Source organism: Rousettus aegyptiacus, unplaced genomic scaffold (genome assembly GCF_014176215.1).
Source record: "Rousettus aegyptiacus isolate mRouAeg1 unplaced genomic scaffold, mRouAeg1.p scaffold_m13_p_15, whole genome shotgun sequence".
Lineage (NCBI taxonomy): Eukaryota > Metazoa > Chordata > Mammalia > Chiroptera > Pteropodidae > Rousettus > Rousettus aegyptiacus.
Window position 1 is genome coordinate 27,109,659 of NW_023416290.1, and position 21,773 is coordinate 27,131,431.

General features: G+C 33.6%; 1 pseudogene; it reads right to left on the minus strand.

Moving 5' to 3' along the window:
- Positions 1-21,183: 21,183 nt before the first annotated feature.
- Positions 21,184-21,474, minus strand: LOC118611961 (annotated as a pseudogene).
- Positions 21,475-21,773: the final 299 nt, after the last annotated feature.

Below are 21,773 nucleotides of genomic sequence, written 5' to 3' on the forward strand. Positions count from 1 at the left end.
TTCTATTCCTTCCTGATTCAGTCTTGGAAGATTGTATAATTCTAGGAATTATCATTTTTTTCAGGTTATCCAATTTGTTAGCTTATAATTGTTTTTAATATTTCTTAAATTTTTTATATATCTCTGTGGAGTCAGTTGTTAATTCTCTTCTTTCACTAATAATTTTATTTATTTGGGCTCTCTTCTTCATGAAGTTTATTAAATTAAATTAAATTAAATTAAATTGAATGATAATCAACTTTGTCTTTTCAAAGAATGAGTTCATTGTTTCATTACTCTTCTATTTTTTAAAAATTCTGTTTTGTTTATTTCTTCTCTGATCTTTACTATTTCCTTCCTTCTAATTATTTTAGGCTTAGTTCTTTTTCTAGTTCCTTTAGAAGTAAGTTTTGATTATTTGAGATTTTTCTAGTTTCTTGAGGTAGGCCTATATTGCTATAAATTTCCATTTTAGAACTACTTTGGCAGTGTTCCATAGAATTTGGGTAATTGTGTTTTAATTTTTATTAGTCTTAAGGTATCTTTTGATTTCTTCTTCATCTGGTTAACCCACTCATTGTTTAGTAGCATGTTATTTAGCCTACATATGTTTGCGTGTTTTTTAGTTTTCCTCTTATAATTGATTTCTAGTTTTACACCATTGTGATCCTAGAAGATGTTTTATGTGATTTCTTTTTTTTTTTTTTTCAATTTATCGAGACTTGTTTTGTAGACTAGTATGTAGTTTATCTTGGAAAATTTTTCATGTGCATTTGGAAAAAAGTATACTTTGCTGCTTTTGGGTAAAACGTCTTTAAAATACCAATAAATCTGTCTGGTCTAATGTGTCAGTTAAGACCAGTTTCCTTGTTGATTTATTATCTGTATTATCTATCTATTGATGTCAATGGGATGTTAAAATCTCCCGATATTACTGTATTACTATGGATCTCACTTTTTATGTCTTTCAATATTTCCTTTATATATTTAAGTGTTTCTGCATTGGGTGAATAGATAGTTAGCAAAGGTTATATCCTCTTGTACTGATTCCTTTACCACTATGAAATGCCCTTTTTTGTCTCTTGTTATTGTCAAATTTTTGTCTGACGTAAGTATTGCTACCCAGCATTTTTTTTTCCATTTACTTTTAGTTTCTATGTATCATTTTGTCTGAACCAGGGGTCTTGTAGGCTACATATGTATGGTTCCTGCTTTTTATTCATTCAGCCACCCTAAGTCTTTTCATAGGAGCATTTTGTCCATTTGCATTTAAAATAATTATTGATAGGTATGTTTTTGTAATTCTTTTCTGCTCCTTTCTTATTCTCGTGCTCTTACATGTTGATGCCTTTCTTCAGTGTCCTGATTGAATTCCTTTCTCTTTATTTCTTTTATATCTTATAGATTTTTTGTTTTGTGATTACCACATGCTTCATATATATCAAGCTATGTTTGTAGCAGTCTAATTTAAGTTGATGGTTGCTTAAGTTCAAATTCATTCAAATATCACTACAATTTTTACTCACCTCCTCCATATTTATGTTTTGTCATTATTTTTATTTCTTTTGTGTGTTTTGTGTATTCATTTATTATTGTAATTATGGATTTATCTTTTAATACTAGCTTTATAGTTGGTTGATCTACTGCTTTTACTGTTTGCTTTTTTAGTGAGAATTTTCTTCTTTCCAATATTTTCTCATTTACATTTTTGATCTTTTCTTTTTTAATTAGCATTTCTTCTAATACTGGCTTAGTGATGATACATACACTCTTTTAGCTGTTTCTTATCTGAGAAACTCTTTAATTCTCAGTTTCTAAGTGATAGTCTTGCTGGTTATAGTAGTCTTGGTTGTAGGTCTTTGATTCTCATTACTGTGACTATTTCATGCCATTACCTTCTGACCTGCAGAGTTTCTATTGAGAAATCAGCTGATGTTCCTATGGGAACTTCCTTGTACATAACTAACTGTTTTTGTCTTGCTACTTTTAGGATTATCTTTTTGTCTTTAAACTTTGCCACTTTAATTAAAATGTGCCTTGGTGTGTATCTCTTTAGGTTCATTCTCTGTCTTCCTGGACTTGTAAATCTAGTTCCTTCACCAGATAATGAAAAATTTTCATCTTTTTTTAAAAATAGATTTTCAATCCCTTGCTCTCTCTTTTCTCTTTATAGGACTCCTGTGATGTAAATATTGATATACTTTATGTTGTCCCAGAAGTTCCTTAAATAGTCCTCATTTTTTAATTCTTTTTTTTTCTATTATGATTGTGTTTTAGCTACCTTGTGTTTCTGATTTCTGTTTTGATCCTCTGCTTCAACTAATCTTCCATTGGTTTCCCCAGTGTATTTTTCATTTTAATTATAATATTCCTCAGTTATGATGGTTGCTGTTTATGTTTTCTGTCTCTATGTTGAAGTTTTTACTGAGTTCACCAATTTTTCTCTAAAATTTATTGAGCACCCTATAACTAGTGTTTTAACCCTGTATCTGGTAGATTGTCTCTGTTTTATTTAGTTCTTTTTCTGAAGTTTCATCCTATTCTTTCATTTGGGACATGTTGCTTTGCCTCCTCATTTTGACTCACTCTCTTTGTTTCTATGTATTGAGTAGATCTGCTATGTCTCCTGGACTTGAAAAAGTGGCTTTAAATAGAAGGTGCCCTGTGTGGCCCATTGGTGCAGTCTTCCTGATCACCTAAGCAAGATGTTCCAGAGGTGTCCCCTGTGTGCGTTGTGTGTGCTTGCAGCTGGACCTGAATTGCTGCCGGCATATCAGTGCGTGTGGTTGACTTTCAGACTGACTAACTGTGATGATTGGCCATGACCATAGTGGATAAGCTGTTGTGCAAGAACTGACCTCACAAATGAGTCACATTAGCTGAGCTCTGGTGCCAGACATGACCACCAGTTGGTTATGTCAATTGTGGTGAATGTTAGATAGTATTCCATTGTGATCTGAGAATGACAAAGGATCAATGGCACCTACAAGCATTTCTGTCTGCTGAAAGTTGACTCAACCCCAACTCTATCCCTGAAGTTAGTCAATTTAGTTCCTCCCCATGTCTCTGGTATTTTTTGAGCTGCTTCTCTATGCTGAAACTTATAATGAGTGGGTTTGTGCATTGGCTTTTTAGGACCAGCCTCTCAGTCTCCTGCAGCCCTTTGTCTTTCTTGGAAATAATCCCCACTAGTTTTAACTTCAGATGTTATGAGATCTCTTCCCAGCACAGGTACCCCTGGCTGTGGAACTATGGTGCAGAGCTGGAGCCCCCTGGCTTCTTATAGTAGCCTGTTGTAGCTGGGATATCCCTTCCATTTGTTAATTGCCACACCATGGGTGTGGGACCTAACTGGTCCATGTTTTCCTGCCATCCACCTGTCTTATTTGATGTGTCTTCTTCTTTATATCCTTAGATATATAAATGCTGTTTAGCTAGTCTTCATGTGATTCTCAGTGATAGTTGTTCTATAATTTAATTGTCATTGTGATGTGACCATAGGAGGAAGTGAACAGAGTTTACCTAGTTCTCCATCTTGACTCCACCCTCTCTCAAAACACAAGAATGTATTTGATGAGTTTATTGGTAGAATGAACATGGCCGAAAAAAAAATCTCTTGAATTTGTAGGAATCTTAGTACAAACCTCCCCATCCTCCTCTTTTCTGGGCACACAGCCTTAGGTCAGTTATTGGGCCCTCTGACCCATCTTTTATAGCATGCGCCTTTTCTGGCCTGCCCTGGTAGTAATGCCTAAAAGAGTTTTAATGGGTCTACAATTATTTCCTCCTCAAAATTATAAATTTTATTTATTCTTAAGCCTTGTCATATAATCTCTTGGGATGTTTCGTACCCTGACAAGGTTCACCTGGCATGGGCCACCAGGCAATCTGCTAATAGCCACCCCCCCACACTGGAACTGGAAGTTCCACAATAGTTCAAGACATAAAGTGAACCCGGTTGTCACTAGTACCAGACCTGGAGCTGCTCAGCAAGAGGTACAGGTTGTGCTGAGGCTAGGTGCTTCTTATTTATTTTCATGACCCTTTGAGGTATTTTAGGAAAGTCTGCTGTGTGAGCTAAGATAGGCCATTTGTATGGAAAAGCTACTGGAAGCCGCTTGGGTGGACCCACAAGTTGGGAGAGGTAGAGTCTCAGGGAATCACCAGGGCAAGGCAACAAATGTCAGCTGGATTAATGGAGACTCTGATATGGTGTAGTGCTCCCTTGGTCTGCTGGCCAGGCCAAGGAGGGCTCAACAAAAGAACAATGCTCTCTGCCAACACTTATGTCTGGGAGAAAGCTGCCCCTCCAGGCCTTGCCCTAAAGCCAGATAAATCACTTCCTCCCCATATGGCCCTAGTGCCACTTGAGCTGCTATCCCAGAGCTGGAGTTCAGAGCAAGTGAGCCCATTAACAAGTAAATCTGAGCATTGGCCTCTTAAGAGGAAAGTCTGCAATTCCTCAGACCTTTGTTTCACTCAGCCACTGCTGATTTTCATGGCCAGAAAATTTGGAATAATTTGAGAAAGATGGGTACTAATTTTTCTTTAAATATTTAGTAGAATTCACCTGTAAAGCCATCTGGTTCTAGGCTTTTATTGGAAGCTTTTTAATTAAATCTTCAATTTTATTACTCACAGTCGATGTGTTCAAATTCTCTGTTTATTTCTGGTTTAGTCTTGGAAGGTTGTATATTTTGAAAAATGTATCTTTTTTTTAGATTGTCAAGTTTTTGGATATAATTGTTCATAGTAGACTAATAATTTTTTGTATTCCTGTGGTATTGGTTATAATCTCTCCTTTTTCATTTCTCATTTATTTATTTGTATTCTGTTTCCTTTTTTCTTGACAGGTGTTACTAGATGCTTGTAAATTTTATTTATTTTTTAAAATAACTAGCTCTTAGTTTAATTGATCTTTCTATTGTTTTTCAGTTTACTTATTTCCTCATTAATCTTTATTATTTTCTTACTTCTATTTACTTTGAGTTTAGTTTGTTCCTCTTTTTTCTAGTTCCTTTAAGTATAAAGTTAGATGTTTATTGGGGATTTTTTTTTTCTGCTTCTTGAGGTAGGCCTGCAGCTATAAACTTTCCTATAACTGCTCTTGTCGCATCTCATATATTTTGTAAGATTGTGTTGACTTGTCCTTTGTCTCAGGTATTTTTGGTTTCCTGTTTGTTTTTCTCTTTGTTTCATTAGCTGTTTAAAAGCATATTGTTTAATCTCCACATATTTACATTTTATTTCAGTTTTCTTCCAGTAGTTGATTTCTAATTACATGCCATTGTGGTCAGAAAATGTGCTTGATATAATTTCAATCTTTTTTTTTTTTAATTTATTAAGACTTGTTTTGTAGTCTACTATATGATCCATCTGCAAAGTGATCCATCCTGGAAAATGTTACATGTGCACTTGAGAAAAATGTGTAATCTTCAGTTTTTAAATGAAATGCTCTATTAATGTTTATTAAGTCAAATCAATTAAATGTGGCATTTAAGGCCATTATTTCCTTATTGATTTTGTGTCTCCATGATCTATCCATTGAGGTAAGTGAAGTATAAAGGCCCCATTTATTATTGTATTACTGTTAATTTTTGTCTTTGTGTATATCTACTGTAATTGTCATATACTCTCCTTAGAGGGATCCTTTATAATTAATTATATAATGTCCTTCTTTGTCTTTCTTTTTTTTAATTAATGAACTAATTTCTTTTATGGTGATATTGGTTAATGAAATCCAATAAATTTCAGCTTTACACTTCAACAGTATGACATACATTTACATTGTGTGTTCACCTTCCATAATTAGACTTCTTTCTGTAACCACATATTTGACACCCTTTACCATCTTCAACTCACCCCTGTCCCCTTATCTCTACCCGTGAGTAACCGCTAGTCTATTGTCTATGCCCATGAGTCTCTGTTTGTTTGTCCTGTTCATTCGTTGCTTTTAGGTTTATATCCCACATATTGTGTGATTTTCAACGTTTTCTGTCAGGCTTATTTCACTTAACATGATTATCTCAACAAGGTCCATCCACGTTGTTGCAAATGGCAGTATTTCATCTTTTCTTATGGATGAGAAATATTTCACACACACACATCTTTTCTTATGGATGAGTAATATTTCACACACACACACACACACACACACACACACACACACACACACACAAACACACACACACACCCCACAGCTTCTTTATCCAATCATTTATTGTAGAACACTTCAGTTTCTTCCATGTACTGGCTGGCCACTGTGAATAATGCTGCAAATCTTTTTGGATATGAATTTTCAAATCTTTGAGGTAAATACCCAGTACAGGGATAGCTGGATCATATGGAAGATCAATTCTTAGTTTTTTGAGGAAACTCTATACTGTTTTCCACAGTGGCTATACCAATTCGCAGTCTCACCAGCAGCATGTGAGGGATCCTTTTCCTTCTCATCTTTTCTAACATTTGTTATTATTTGTCTTGTTGATAATAGCTATTCTACCAGGTGTGAGACGGTATCTCACTGTGGTTTTGATTTTCATTTCCCTAACAGCGATGTTGAGCATCTTTTCATATATTTGTTGGTCATTTGTATGGCTTTTCAGGAAAAGTGTCTGTTCAGGTCCTCTGCCCACTTTTTACTTGGATCGTTTGTTTTTCTGTTGTTATTGAGTTGAATGATTCCTTTCTATATTTCAGATATTAGGCCCTTATCGGAGGCATTGCTTGCAAATATATTTTCCCATTCGAATGATTGTCTCTTTATCTTGCTGACAGATTCTTTTACTGTGCAGAATTTTTCTAGATTGATACAATCCCTTCATTTATTTTTGCTTTACCTTTGCTTGCCTTCCAGGTCAAATTCATAAAGTCCTCTTTAAGTCCAAGGTCCCTGAATTTATTTCCTATGTTTTCTTCTATGAATTTTATTATTTCAGCTCTCATATTTAGGTACTTAATCCATTTTAGTTAATTTTGGTGTATGGTGATACAACAGTCTAGTTTTATTCTTTTGTAAGTGGCTTTCTAGTTTTTCCAGCACCATTTATTGAAGAGGCTTTCCTTTCTCCACTGTATATTCTTGGCTTTTTTTTTCTAAAATTATTTGCCCATGTAAATATGGGTTTACTTCTGGAATCTCAATTCTGTTCCACTGGTCCATGTGTCCTTTTTTTTTTTTCTATTTTTATTTTTTATTTTTTGCCAATACCATACTGTTTTGATTACTGTCACTTTGTAGTATAATTTGAAGTCAGGCAGAATGATGCCTCCAGCCTTGTTCTTTTTTCTCAGGATAGCTTTGGCACTTAGGGGTCTTTTGTGCTTCCATATGAATCTGATGATTTTTGTTCTATTTCTTTAAAAAATGTCAATTGAATTTTGATGTGGATTGCATTAAATCTGTATAATGCTTTAGGTAATATGGTCATTTTAACTATGTTTATACTTCCAATCCAAGAACATGGAATATCATTCCATTTCTTTGTATCTTCTTTGATTTCTTTTAAGAGTCTTATAGTTTTCATCATATAGGTCTTTTACATATTTCATTAGATTTATTTCTAGGTATTTTATTCTTTTTGTTGCAATTGCAAAAGGAATTATTTTTCCACTTCTTTTTCTTACATTTCATTATTGGAGTATAGGAACCCTATTGATTTTTGAATGTTGATTTTGTATCCAGAGACTTTACTGTATTTGCTTATTGTTTCCAGTAGTGTTCTTGTGGAGTCTTTAGGGTTTTCTATATAGAGAATCATGTCATCTGCAAATAGTGATAGTTTGACTCTTCATTTTCTATTTGGATGCCTTTTATATCTTTCTTTTCTCTGATTACACTCACTAGGACCTCCAATGTTTTATTGAATAACAATGGTGATAGTGGACAGCCTTGCCTTGTTCCTTATCTCAGAGGAAGGTTTTTAGTTTTTCAGCATTAAGTATAATGTTGGCTGAGGGTTTGTCATACATGGCCTTTCTTATGTTAAGGTTCTTTCCTTCTATACCAATTTTGTTAAGTGTTTTAATCATAAATGGATGTTGTATCCTGTCGAATAATTTTTCTGCATCTATTGATATGATCATATGATTTTTATTTTTTAATTTGTTTCTATGGTGTGTCACTTTAATCAATTTGCATATTTCGGACCATCCTTGTGCTTCTGGGATGAAGCCCACTTGACTGTGGTGTATAATCTTTTTAATATGTAGCTGTATTTTGTTCACTATTGTCTTTATTAAGATTTTTGCATCTGTGTTCATGAGAGATATTGGTCTGTAACTTTCTTTTTTTGTGTTATCTTTACCATGAGTTGGGAAGTAGCCTCTTCTTCGATTTTTTGGAAGAGTTTGAAGAGAATTGGTATTAAGTCTTCTTTGAATATTAAGTAGAATTCACTGCTGAAGCCATCTGGTCCTGGACTTTTACATTTTGGTGGGTTTTCGATGATTGTTTCAATTTCCACACTGCTAATTGGTCTATTTATATTTTCCATTTTCCATTTCTTCTTGATTCAGTCTAAGAAGGTTTTATTTTTCTAAATACTGCTCCATTTCTTCTAGGTTATTAAATTTGATGTTATATGTTTTTTCATAGTATTCTTGCATGATCCTTTGTATTTCTGCGGTGTCTGTCATTATTTTTCTTTCATTCCCAATTTTGTTTATTTGTGTCCTTTCCCTTTTTTCTTTATTGAGTCTAGCCAGGGGTTCGTCAATTTTATTAACCTTCTCAAAGAACTAGCTTTTTGTTGCATTTATTTTTTCTATTTTTTTTGTTTTCAATTTCATTTATTTCTGCTCTAGTTTTGATTATTTCTTTCCTTCTGCTGACTTTAGACTTCATTGGTTCTTCCTTTTCTGTTTTTAAGTTGAAGATGGACTCATTCTTGTTTTCTGAGATAGACCTGTAATGATATGAACTTTCCTCTTATGACCACTTTTGCTGTGTCCCAAAAGTTTTGATATGTTGCACTATCCTTATCGTTCATTTCTATGTATCTCTTAATCTCTCTTTTTATTTCTTCTCTGACCCAGTTACTCTTCAATAGTATGTTGTTTAATTTCCATGTAATTGTGGTTCTTTCCACTTTCTTTTTACAGTTGATCTCTAGTTTCAAAAGCAGTATGATCAGAGAATATGGTTAGTATGGTTTCAGCCAGCCCTCTTATATTTGTTGAGACAATCTCTGCAGCCCAGTATGTGGTCAATCCTTGAAAATGTTCCAAGTGCACTAGAGGAAAATGTATATGCAGTTGTTTTGGGATGAAAGGCTCTGTAAATGTCAATAATGCCCAGTTTGTCTCTGTGTCATTTAAAGGTGTTATTTCCTTATTCATTTTCTGTTTTGATGATCTATCTATATTCGTCAATGGGGTATTTAGGTCCCCTACTACGATAGTGTTTTGATCTATTTCTTCCTTTAGTTCTGTTAGTAATTGCTTTATTTATTTCAGGGCTCCCTGATTGCTATCATAGATATTAATATGTGTTATGTCTTGGTGCATGATTCCCTTTATCATTATGAGGTGTCCCTCAGTATCTTTCTTTATCTTTTTTTATTTCGAAGTCTTTTTCATCTGATATTAGTACCACTAGTTCCGCTTTTCTCTGAATGCCATTTGCTTGAAATATCATTTTCCACCCTTTCAATTAGAGTCTATATTTGTGTTTGGAACCGAGATGTGTCTCTTAGAGGCAGCATATGATTGGATTTTTTTTTTTTAAGATCCAATCTACAACTCTGTACCTTTTTATTGGTGAGTTCAGTCTATTTACTTATAGTGTGATTATTGAAATATGAAGTCTTCTTTAGAGCCATTTTATGTTTTGCTTTCTGGTAACTCAGTGTTTGCATTTCTCCCTTATCCTCGTGTTTCTGTTTTCTTTATTTTGGTTGGCTTTTGTGGGGTTAACCTCTGGTTCTTCTTGTTTTATATTATGTACTTTAGGTCTGAATCTTTGGTGTGTGGTTACCATTATAAATATGCAGAGGATAGTTTATATATATACATATATATATGTATATATATGTGTGTGTATATATGTGTGTATATATATACACACACACATATATATACACACACACATATATATATACACACACACATATATATATATATATATATAGGCATTTTGATTTAGGTGAGCTGACCTCTTTCAGTATTTCCTGTAGTGCAGGCTTCATAGTGGAGAATCCCCTCAATTTTTGTATGTCTGGAAAGGTCTTTATTTGTCCTTTATATCTAAAGGAGAGCTAAATTGGATAGATTATTCTTGGCTGGTAGTCCTTTGCATAATAGTTTTAATATTTGATTCCACTTCTTTCTTGCTTGTAAGGTTTGTGCTGTGAAGTCTGATGATAAATAATGGGTTTTCCTTTATATGTTATCATCTTTTCCCTGGCTGTCCTGAGAATTTCTTCATTGTCATAGATTTTTGATAATTTTAATATAGTGTGTCTTGGAGAAGACCTTTTTGGGTTGAGATAATTGGGTGTCCTATTGACATCTTGAATTCCAACCTCCAGTTCTTTCCTTAGATATGTGAAATTCTCATCAACTATTGTCTGAAAATGCTTTCTAATCCCTGCTCCTTTTCCTCACCTTTAATAATAGCCATTATTTATACATTTCTTCTTCTGATGGTATCAGCAACTTCTTATATTTTCCCTTCATTATTTTTCATTCTTCAGTTTCTCTCTTCTTCCTTCTGCTTTATTTCTAGATTTCTATCTTCAATATCATTGATCTTTTCTTCCATTTGGTCAACACTATTTCTCAAGCTTGTTATTTCTTTTTCACCTCTTTCAGTGTGTTCTTCATCTCCAGAAGTCCTATTTGGTTCTTTTTGAGGGTTTCAATCTCCTTCTAAAGAACTCATTCTTCTTATCTAATTGTTTTATCAATTCCTAAAATTGTTGATATGACTCATTGTGGAATTCACTAAGTTTTTTCAGAAGTACCATCCTGAATTCTCTGTCATTTAAATTGCATATTTCTATGTCTGTAAGCTTATTTTCTGGATTTTTTTTTCTTTCTTTCTGAGATGCTGAAGTCTTTGGTTGTTCATGGTTTTTAATGGATTATTTATCCATCTGGGGATTAATGGAAATGTATTCTGCTTTACCCCCCTCCCCCAGAAAAAATTATAGAAAGATCTCTCTTTAGTCTATTGCTAAGAGGGTATTTTTCTTTTGGTTTCCAGTAGGTGGCATCAAAGCTTCTTGTATCCTGCTTTATATAAAGTCTTAATAATGGCTTTTTTTTCCTATAAATATTCAGTCACATTCACTACCCTTAATCTAAGTCTTTGTCAGTGTTAGTGACAGTTTTAGTATCGTTTGCTTAAACTGCCCTGGGGCTCTACATTGTTTGGTCTTGGAGGATATGGGGGGAAGTGTCTTCTAAGTTGGGGGATGGGTGCTGCAGTTCAGCCTGTGTTTTACAACCGCAGCTGGTAATAATCAACTGTTGCTTCTCTGGCATCCCCACTTCTTCACTTTCTGCCTTGATCCCTGGGCACTGCTACTGTGTGGAGCTCACAGTTTTCAGGCAGGGCTGTTCAGGGAACCCACTGTACTTTCTCCCTTTCCCCTCTTCCTGCAGGGAACTCCAGATGTCATAGGCAGCCTTTTTGTTTCTCCCAGTCTAACACCCAACTCCCTCATTTCTGGCCCATGGTAGCTCATATTCACAGATCTCTAGTTCAGACGTGTTTACATGCAGGTTGAGTGTTTTGTTGTTGTTGTTGTTGTTGTTGCATTTTAGATGTTCAGCTTATTGTTATTTCAAGGGGAGAGATTTGGGTACATCTCTCACTCCACCATACTTCTGCCATCTGCCATCTTTTTCTTCCTCTTGTTGCTGGGTGATTTCTTATTTCTCTCCCTTGTTGTAGTGCTTATTCATATAGATCTCAGGTTATTCTGCTTGCTGTTCGCTCCATGTTTCCATCAGAACTTTGATGTGATCATAAGAGCAGATGAACAAAGCCTATATCATCTATGCCATTTTAACTTTCTCTCCCACAATAGCTGCTTTTTACGTTTTTAATTTACCGTGATTATTGTATATTTGCCTTTACCAGCGAGATATTTTCTCTTTTTTATTTTCCTAATCCTGCTTATGGTCCTTTCTTTTCTGCATGAAGAAAACTCTTTAACATTTCTTGTAAAGCTGGTTTAGTTGTGGTTAACTCATTTAGTTTTTGCTTGTGTGGGAAACTCTTTATCTCTCCTTCAATTTAATGATAACCTTGTCAAATACAGTATTCTAAGTTCTAGACTCCTTTCTCTCAGCACTTGAAATATATTTTGCTACTTTCTTCTGGCCTGTAAAGTTTGTTTCTGAGGAATTAGCTGATAACCTTTTGAGGATTCCCTTGTATATGATTTGTTTTTCATTTTTCATTCTGGCTGCCTTTAAGATTGTATCTTTATCTTTAACTTTTGCCATTTTAATTACACTATGTCTTAGTTTGAATCTCTTTCAGTTCATCTTGTTTGCAGCTCTCTGTGCTTCCTGGACCTGAATGTCTGTTTCCTTCTTCAGATTAGGGAAGTTATCAGCCATTATTTCTTTAAATATTCTTTCTGCCCCTTTCTCTCTTCTCTTTCTGAAATCTCAAAAATATGAATGTTGGAGTGCTTGATGTATTCCCAGAAATCTCTTATTCTATCCTCATTTTTAAAAATTTTTCTTTTTCTCTTATTTTGCTGTTCTGAAAGGGTTATTTCCATTATTCTGTCTTCCAGGATGCTAACCCATTTTTCTGTATTAACTAATCCTTTATTGATTCCTTCTAATGTATTCTTCATTTCAATTATTACATTTTTCTTCTCTGATTAGTTCTTTATTATGTATAATTTTGTTAAAGTGTTCTCCAAGTTCCTCTAGTCTACTCTCAAATTTATTACATATCCTTATGACCAATTCTTTGAATATTTTTTATTAGAAAAATTGCTTATCTCTGTTTCATTAGGGTTTTTCTCTTGAATTTTTTCTTGTTCCTTCATTTAGGATATATTCTTCTGTCTCCCCATTTTGTTTAATTTTCTATATTTTTTCCTATGAGTTGGATAGAATAGCTATTTTGCCCAGTCTTGAAAAATTTGCCTCTCTGCAGACGATGTGTCGAATATATATTTTTGGCAAGCCACTTGTAATCAGGGAGGGCCCAAGCAGTGTCTGGTGTGACATCTCTCCTATAGAAGTGACTTCAGGTGGGGCAGCCTGTTGTGTGCATACTTCCTTGCTCTTCTAATCTGGATGAAGCTGTCTGATAAAGATTTTGCTTCTGGTTGATCCCTTAGTGTACTCTGTTGCTTTAACTCTCTATTGTTAGAACATAGCAGGGGAGACTGCTCTGCATTCTTATCTCTGAAAGCCCTAGTAGATTTGCCCTTTCTCTGGATAGGATAGCCATGTATGCACACACAGCAGTATTTTGTTAATTCTGCACTTTCTGTAGGTGGGGCAGCCCAGCTTGTGCTTAGCAGCACCCTACTCACTATGCATGGAGCAGTCCTTCATACACGTACCACAGAGTTTTGCTAGCTCTGCACTTTCTTTGTGCGGGACATCCCCATGTGTGCATGCAGTAGTGCTCCACCATATTCATATTTTTGTCTGGACAGGGTATCTCTCCAAAGCAGAGGAGACACCAAATGCATGCACCCCAGTGTCTGTGAGAAGCAGCACCCCATCATACCTTCTGGATCAATCTCCAGTTGGAGGGTCCTCACGTATGCATGTTATGGTGCCCTCCTGTTTCTGCTGGATCTACCTCCAACAGGGATGGCTTGGGATGTGCTAGCATACCCTGCAAGTTGGCTAGAGAACCTGGATAGATCTCTGGCCCCCTATCTACATATAGGGAAAATGTAAACAATGGTGCTCACTGGTTCTTATGGTCCTGGGTTGTTCCCTCAGCTCCCAGAGAGCTCTCGTGGTTCTCTAACCTTTTTTCTGTGATCTCTCTTTCTTACTTGTGCAGCGGTTCAATCAATTCACAGTTGTCTTTCAGGAGGAATTGCTCTTAATGCAGGTGTACACTTCATGTGTTCTTGGAAGGGAATGAACTCGACATCCACCTATGCCAACATCTTGGACCTACTTCTCCAAACTTCCAACCACACTATGTTCTTATATCAGTCTCTTCTTTTTTTGTCACTCTTATTTTTTGAATGTGGAATCAAGTTATATATACTTCATTCTATTTATTTCTTTGTAGACCAAAGTCTGGTTTTTACTGTCACCACCTAATTGAAAGGGCTCTTAAATAAAAATCTTAATTGTGATGTTCAGTGGAAATTATTGTACAGATGTTTCTGTTGCATCTGACAAAGTTTATTTTTCCTTTTGTCTTGAAACTTCGACTGTCTTTAATCAGTTTACATTATCTCTGGGCACTCCTTATTGGCTTATTCCATGAATTCTGCTGCCATTCTTCTTAAATGTTGATATTCTCCAAGGTGGTACCCATTAACTGACATTGGTTCTACTTCCTGCAGTTCCTTGAATGAATCAGCTTTCAAGATGTTGATTGCCACCATAAGAAGTAGCACTCTCTAATAGTCTTGGTGGTATTATGTAAATAATATGGCTATCTCTCTCTACCTATGTAATGGTCCCAGAACCTACTGGTTGTCTCCACCTGGTCATCCTTTGGAAACTAGTTTCGTTCACTGACCTAAATCCTTTTGAACAAGTCAGGATATAAACAAATAATTTAAAAATTTTGCCTAATGTTGAATACATCACTTTCCCCCTCAAACAAGCTCCTCTTACTATAGTTGTTGACTGAGACCACATCATTCATTTATCACCTAAAATAGAAACTGGGGCTTTTCTTTTTTTAGCTCTCATAGCCAAGTTACAGTTTACCTTCTAAATAATCTTGAATCAGTTTCTTCATTTCCATAACAACTTATACTTTTTAAGGCAAGTGTAGATTATTGCAATGATCGCCCTCTTCTGGGACAATGTACTCAACCCATCCTCTCACAATGGGCACAAGAACGCATACAAATTCACTTCTAGTCACATCACTTCCTCAACAAAACTTGCCGATGGTTCCACATCATTTACTCAATGTCTTTGTCATAATCTTATGTGACTATCTACCTCATAATTTTCTCTTCTGCAATATGGAGTTCTTTGTAAACATATTGATATGCTGTGCTGTTTATTCTACCAGTGCCTTTGCTCAGATTTACTTATCTGCTTGGAATTTTTCTATTCCCTTCATTTGGTTAACTCCTCCTAATAATCCCTTACGATTCTTCTTGAGCATTCCTCTTTCAAGAAGACATACCTCTACTCATACTTCTTATTAAATTGGATAACTATCTCTTTAATTCCATATGTCTTCACTAGATTTGTCATTTTATGTTATTATTGTCTGCTTATGTCTATCACTGAGTGATAACACCGTATTTACTTTTATCTCCAGTACTTAATTTAGTGTCTGTCATACAACAGGCACGACATAACTAAATTTGTAAGGTTAGGGTTTAATTTGAGTCTTAAATTATGAGAAGAATTTAGGAGGAAATCTAATGGAAACAAGACTTTCATCTATGATTTAAGAGCAAAAAGGTCTGAGGAAAATTCCTAGAATCCATAAGGAGCCTGTACTTATTGAAATGGGAAACTTGTATGTGTGTGTTGGAGGGTTCAAGGGCACCTATCAACAAGTTGACAGACAGACTTGGGAAAATATGAAAGTGTATGCATGTGGCATTGTAGATGACACAAAAGCAATGTTTTTTGAATGAGGGAACAACGTGATAAAAATGGTGTGTTAGGAAGACACTTTCAGCAATATTAGATTAATAAAGTAGGGCTGGGAGCAGAGTGAAAAATGCAGTAGTTCAGGAATAAAATGATAATGATCTTGAGCTAGAATAATGACAGTGGAAATAGTGGGTAAAGAGTATAATATACCAAAACATTCAAGAAAAAAATTACTATGGTGGATAAATGGCAGATCCAAGGAGAGTATTGTGACGTCAGGGATGTTAATTTTGTTCAAAACTGTATGCTCACTGCTTGTAAATGAGCTTGGTATATGGTAGTTGGTGAATAAATGGTTTTGAGTAAAAAAAAATAATGGATGAATAAGATATAACCCTTTCACTTGCATATCTTCAGAAAATACCAAGGACTTTTTGTTTGTTTTCTGTTTGTGTTTGTGTTTTGTTTTGTTTGTTTTGTAGCTCTCCCAGCCCCAGTGCAATGGTCTGAGTAATGGAGTTAGAGTAATGATGGAAGTATGTGACTTTGTTGTAGTTTAGGTCACTTTCATTCTTTCCCAGTTGCTTCCCCCAGAATCCATGCCTTAGCACAATTAATACCACTACTAGTTTAAAATCGTTTTTAGAATTTTAATCTAAAGCTTTAAATATGCCTTTGTTGTAAATAAACAACACATCCAATAATAACCATATCACCCACTTACCTAAAAGGTTTCATGTGTGTTTAATTAATAATTGAGAACAAATGTCATATTCATCGCCTCAGACTAGGCAGGGGTCAATTATATTATCTACTTTTTTTTTCTGCTTGAAAGATAAATAAAACTTTTAGTGAAAGTTATTAAATTTTCAGATAATTGAACTTGCATTTTTTTGCACATTAATAACAATTTATATTTGAAAACAATTAGCATGAGTTACCTCTGTGTTCAAAGAATCAATTTCACTGATAAATTTTCATCATGTACAAAGATATATGTTCAGGGATATTAACTGCAACACTGTTAACAACAGTGAAAATTTGAAAATTACTTAAAAATCCATCATAAATTATGACACACTTTCTAGGCAGAATTCTAAATACTGTATATTTTTAGAGTATATCTTTATATACTGATGTAAAAAAATGTTCAAGACACATTGTTAAGCCAAAAATTGCAGATATATAGAGCAGAATATTTAGTAGAATACAATTTATGTGAACAATAAATACAGATCATGTGGCTATATGTTGTACACACACACACACACACACACACACACACTATACTACTAGTGACATTAAAATTACCTGGAAGGATTCCTAAGAAAATGTATACAGTAGTTAATTCTGGTATCTTTTTAAGCATTTTATAACATTTTATAATGATCACATATTAATCGACTGAAGACAATAGACAAGTTACTCTGTGTTTTCCAAGTTTAATGTGTTTTCTTCTTTCATTTTAAATTCTAAAAATTAATATTAAAAACAACATAAAAAATTCACCCTTTTTTCTAGGTTGAAATTTTGTAATTCAAATACAGGTGTTGTAGAGGTAAACCCAGCTGTATATCACTTTGAAGTCAGTTTAAATGTCAAATAATTAGAATTAAGAAAAGAAGTGCACATTTCCACTACCTATACTCAGGAATGATATTTTAATTATTCAACAATCCATATAAAATTAAAGACCTAGAGATTAAGTTAGCTTTAAGAATAAGTTACTCAGAGGGGAGATGAGGAGTGTATGTGTAGAATATGCATATCAGGGTGAAATGAAATTTTAGCTCTCCGGTAAGTTGCTAAGAAGAGAATATCAGATTGTGTGTATATACAAATAAATATGTATGGACAAATGAGTGTATGTTAAAATAATAATAAATGCAATTTACCTTTATAGTTCCTCATAATAATATTTTTCACTCTGCTCCCAGCCCTATTCTATTAACCTAATACTGCTAAAAGTATCTTCCTAACACACCATTCTCATCACATCGTTCCCTCATTCAAAAAAATTTCCTCTATGTCATCTACAATATCACATGCATTAGTTCTTTTGCTAACATATGAAGCCAAAGAACAATATTAGGAAGTAGATACAATTACCATCTTTTTATAGATGAGAAAATTTGGAACCCAGAGAAGAAAGTAATTTACACAAGGTCATAAAGTTGGAGAGAGACAGAGCCAAGATCTCAGCATAGCAACCTAATTGTGTAGCTTATTTGCTTAACCTCCATACTAATCTTTATTTTTAAAATCAACCACCATTCACTGAGCAGTTATTATGTGCCAGGCAGAAACTTTATTAAAAATTAAAATTCATTATTATGTTGTATTGAGCATAAAGAGAGAATCCAATAACTTAAAACCCTGCTCACAAGTATTACTATTATCCGCATTTTCAGAGGAGAAAGTTGAAGCCAGAATGGTTAAATTATTTAATCTGGTTTACAATAAATTACATAGATAGAAAATAATGGAGCTGCAATTTAAATGTCAACATCTGGCTACTCTTAAACATTTAAGCATTACACTCCAAAACTTCAATAGTAGGAAAAAACATTTAGAGTTCAACATGGGAGTCTGGCATCTTACAACTAAAAAATAAATCAAACATAAGACAAGAGGCAGCCTATATCTAGATGGCTGGCTAGATACCAATGGGTATCCCAGGGTAACATTCCTTTCTTGAATATCTTGAGATGAAAAATCAAGTCATCAGTCTTTAATTTTTTTCATACATTCACAGTAATGTAGTTTAACCATTTTTCAAATTTTAGAAAATAATGTGTTGATAATGAACTCATCTATAGCTATGTTAAATCTTAACAGTTTTAAATATGTATATCATTATTATTTAGATTAGATGATAGATAATAGACAGATAGATAGATATAGAATGAATGATAGATAGATATAGAATGATAGATAGATAAATAGATAAATAGATAGATAGAGATAGATAGATAGATAGATAGATAGATAGATAGATAGATAGATAGATAGATAGATATAGATTTAGATACGCCTCATTTTAGTGTAGTCCTCAGGGTATCCACCCACATGACCATTCCTCTCCACAGAATAGTAACCCTCTTCTCATTCAGTGTTTATAGTTCCCAGGAATCCCTTTATGTGTTTACTGTTCATAGGTGTATTCATGAGAAAAATATAGTATTGCTTTTCAGGTTTTCAAATACTATTCTCCACTGTACCTTATCCCAGTGCCTAAACCATAAGGTAGAATTTGTACTCAAAAAATTTCAAGTGAATAACAAATGGAGGTGTTCTGAGATTAATCCATGTTAGACAAAAAATTCTAATATCTTCCTTTTACCTGTTATAAAATCAATTTCTAATATGCCACAATTTATTTACATAATAAATATTTATATTAAAAGTAAATAATAGTTTAAAAATTATTTCACATTCTTATAATGTGTGTTTCTTTTTCATGACTTAATGTATGAAAGGCTCCTTTATTCACTGCTAATAGAAATATTGGGCTTTATTTTCTTTCTAACTTTAGAGAAAATGGCTTCTAATATTTTACATGTAAACTTCTCATTTTCTGTACAATTCTGGTACGTGTCCCTTATCAGATTAAAAACTCTCCAATCTATTTCAGCTTTATTATAATTTTCATCACAAAGAGATGACAAATATTACCAAATGTAAGTATTTTTCGTATATGATACAATTTTACACATTTTTCTATTTAATGTGTAATGTGGTGAATTGCTCTAATAAATTTTATAGTATTAAACTATCTTTGCATTATTGAAACAAAACATAGACATAGTTGTTATGAATTAATATTTTTATATGTTATTGAATTCAGTGAACTTACATTTTATCTAGAACTTTTGATTCTATATCAGTCAGAAAAGTCGAAGTTTTCTTTCTTTTACTCTTCTAATCTGATTTTAAAATCGAAGTTATACATGCTTTATAAAATAAATTACTAGGTATACTAATTGGCATTCAAAACAAGATGTTCTAAAAATAAAGTCCAAAAATACAGCAGTACAACAGCAAGGCAGTTATCAGGCTTCTAGTTTTCACAAGATCATCCAACAACCAAGGTTCTTCCTTCTCTTTTGCTGCTTACCCTTCTCCTAAGTTTTTGCCATCACTCACAGCAAGTCTGGACATTTTAGTTCATGAGGATGGGGGAAAAGAGGGAATTGGTGGTAGGTTATATTATCCTGAAACAATGTACCTGGAAGTTGCACACATCACTTTCGTTTGTTTCTCACAGACCATAACTAATCACATAGCCACATAACCTGGAAGAATCTTTGGAAATTGTAATCTTGAGTTGAATGTTCATAGTCAGCTAAAATTTTAGGTAGAAAATGGATATTGGGAATAATTATCAGGCTTTTCCACAAAAAAAAAACCCAGTCAATATAATTTTGGAATTATCTATTCTTCAAATATCTGTGAAAACACACTTCTAAAACTTTGATTTAGAATGGTCTTTATTTAATTACTTTAAATAAAAAGATGGATTTTCTCAAATAATCTATTTCTTTCTGTATTAACTTATAGTAAATTGTCCATTTTCTCTAAGCTTCCAAATTTGTTGACATATAATTGTGTATGGAATTAATTTAAACAATATTGCCATTTTTGAGCTATTTTTTCTAACATTGTTCATTACTATTATCTTTTTTACATAATCAGCCTTGCCAGAGATTTGTTAATGTTATTAAGCTTTATAAGAACAAGATTATTATTTTGTCTGTTCTAGCACATAATTTTTTCTATTTTGTTCCTTTACTTTCTATATCATTAATTTCTATTATTATATCTTTACATGTATCATTTACTCTATTTTTTATAACTTCTTGAACTTATGTTTAGTTTGTTAATTTGTTTTTAAATTTGTTTCAAGTAATTTAAAATTTTTTCAGTTTCCTTCTAAGAACCAGTTCATTTTCCTATTACAAATTTTGATTGAAAATATTTTCTTTACCATTAATTCTGCAAATATAAGTTGCATCATAATTTGTTATTTGACTTATGATTTATTTAGAAGTTTTAAACTTCTCAAATGTGTGAGTCCTTTAAAATGATATTTATTTAAAATTTAATTATATAATAATCAGATAATATGGCATAATCTCAAATTTGTCTTATGTTTGGTATTTGTTTTGATAATATAGAAGTGCTTAAAATGATTTTTTCTTGCAATTAGGAGAGTTTCAGTTTCTTTTGTTATTGTTGTTGGAGAATTCACATTATTGAATAACTATTGTGATGCATTGTGGAATTTCTTAATTTCAAATAAATAAGTTTCACTTTTGAGCATTTGATCTATTACTTTATAACACCAACAGGCTTGGTAACAGCCTGAAGTTGGCCTGACAGTAGGTTGACAACTTCCCTCCACTGGCCCTTAAATCTGCTTAATAATAAATTCTTTGCTGCTTCTGTCATTCTCCCAGGGAGGGTCTACTGCCTACCTTTCTGTACAATCTGGGGAAAGAGACTGGTGTTAGCAAGAGTAGTGCCAATGAAGTTGGCCACATAACTAGAAAACCAATTTTCAATGCAATTTTCTAGACAATTCCCTGGTTTCTCCACGCATTTATCCCAATACAGCTTCATGCAGTGAAGCACCTGTGCAGTGAACTGAACCTTTTGCTGTTCGGCTGCTACCAGGGACTACAATTCTGCAACATCTGCCTCACTCAGCCTCACCATTGTCTGCGTCAGACTCTGGATCTGAGACCTGAGGCTGATTTTCAGTTTCTAAGTGAACTTTATGTTGTTTTCTTTTTATAGCATATATTTTAACTGTGATAAAGCTATACATTTTTGTTATTAATACATTATAAAAATGATTTCCAAACAGCCGTTTGCAACAGTCTATTCTTTAACAGAAAAAGTGTTATTCTCTTGTACAGCCAAATGTGGGTGCTACTGACAGGTAAAACAATTTCCAAAATAAGGCTGAAATCTTAAGTCACGTTCCTGTAACTTATAAATAATTGACTTTTTTATTTGTGGAACTCTTGTCCTATGGTTTCAGTTTCATTTGC